We start from the raw sequence: 1,961 nt of genomic DNA on the forward strand, positions 1-1,961 counted from the left end.
GATTATCATTCTTCTGCTTCACGAGCCTCTGAGGATAAGGTGGAGGTGGCCTTAGCAAAGGATCCTTGGCCTTTGATACAACCGTCTCGGGCATGTCAATCACGTGTTCCCTAGACGGGCTCACGGCATCTTGAGTCTCTATCTCGGCTTCATCATCAATATCAATACGCACATCATTGTTTACATTCTCTTCAACCACATCTTCAACATCCAAAGGTACATTATCATCATGCAACTCAACATCTTCATCCACAACTTGCTTTTGCTTTGAGGCATTCACATTACCGCCTCTCCCACTTCTTATTGTAACCGCTATCACATGATTGTTATTCCCACCCTTCGGGTTCATTACAGTATCACTTGGTAGAGCACCTTGGGACGAGTATTCAACGCTTGAGAGATTTGTCCTAATTGCACCTCCAAGTTTCGGATAGATGTATTATGAGAAGCCAATTGGGAATCGGAATCTTGGTTCTTTTTCATCATTTGCTCGAACCTGCTTTCAATTCTTCCCATATCACCTCCGGAAGAACTAGGACCTTGAGAAGGAAAGGGGGTGGATTGCTCGGTTGTTGATACATTGGGGGCCTTTGAAAGCCTTGCCCCCGGATGCCTTGGTTCCTGCTATTGTTCCACCCTCCTTGATTGTTGTTGTTGCTCCAATTATTGTTGTTCTCGTTCCAGTTGCCTTGATTGCTACCTTGATTACCCCAATTGTTGTTTTGATTGTTGTTGTTCCAATTGCCACCACCTTGTTGTTGGTTGTTGTTATTCCAATTACCTTTGCCTTGTTGTTGATTACCCCAATTTCCTTGAGGTCGCCATTGTTGGTTGGAAGAGTTGCTTCTATTGCCTTGATAGTTGTTGACATATTGAACCTCTTCACTTTGGTCATCATAACACTCATTTGAAAACCCACTACCATCATTGTCATATTGTTTATAATTCCCTTGAGATTGTTTCCCTCTTGCCTTCTCTTAAGCATAGTGACACCTTCCATTGCGTTAACTTGGCGCGGATTTTGGATTTGTTGTAACTGCGCCTTCGCCAGTTGATTCATAGTTGTTGTAAGCTTGGCAATAACTTGGCCATGATCGCGTAATTCTTTGTGCAAATGGATGACTGTGGGGTCACCTTGGGGCACATTTGCTCGGCTTTGCCATGCTAAAGAGGTGTCGGCCATTTCATCAAGTACATCACATGACTCTTGGTAAGAAAGTTTAATAAAGTTCCATCCGACCAATTGGTTCACAATGCATTGATTCGTGGTGTTGATGCCCCGATAAAAGGTTTGTTGAATCATAGCCTTGGTCATGTCGTTATTAGGGCACTCTTTCACCATTGTTCTATATCTTTCCCATATCTCGTGCAAAGGTTCCGTTGGCTCTTGCTTGAAGGCTAGAATTTCATCCCGAAGAGCCGCCATATGATTTGGAGAAAAGAATTTGGCAATAAATTTGTTTGCCAATTCATCCCATGTTGTAATAGAATGATCGAGGAGCCTTTCTAACCAATCCAATGCTTTACCCCGAAGAGAGAATGGGAAAAGCCTCAATCTCAATGCATCCTCGGACACGTTTGTCTGCTTGCTACCCCAGCATGTATCCACAAACCCCTTCAAGTGCTTGTAGGCATTTTGATCGGAGGCGCCTGTGAAATACCCTCTTTGCTCGAGCAAGGTCAACATAACATTTGTGATTTGAAAGTTCCCCGCCCGGATTCGGGGAGGAACAATAGCACTGGCGTATCCTTCGTTTCATGTGGTTCCTCGGTAGGTAGGGCTTCCATTAGTATAGTACTGATTTGGTAAAACTCTAGGGTCCACTCTCGGCGGTGGCTGATGAGTGTCTGGAATATAGGTGTTCTCATTTGCATTTACATTGGCATTTCGGCCTCTCCGTGGAACTTGAGGTAAGACCTCATCTTGTTCTAGATCCTCTACCTCCTCCCCCGCTATCACA

The sequence above is a fragment of the Nicotiana tabacum genome, chromosome 3 (assembly GCF_000715075.1).
Source record: "Nicotiana tabacum cultivar K326 chromosome 3, ASM71507v2, whole genome shotgun sequence".
NCBI lineage: Eukaryota > Viridiplantae > Streptophyta > Magnoliopsida > Solanales > Solanaceae > Nicotiana > Nicotiana tabacum.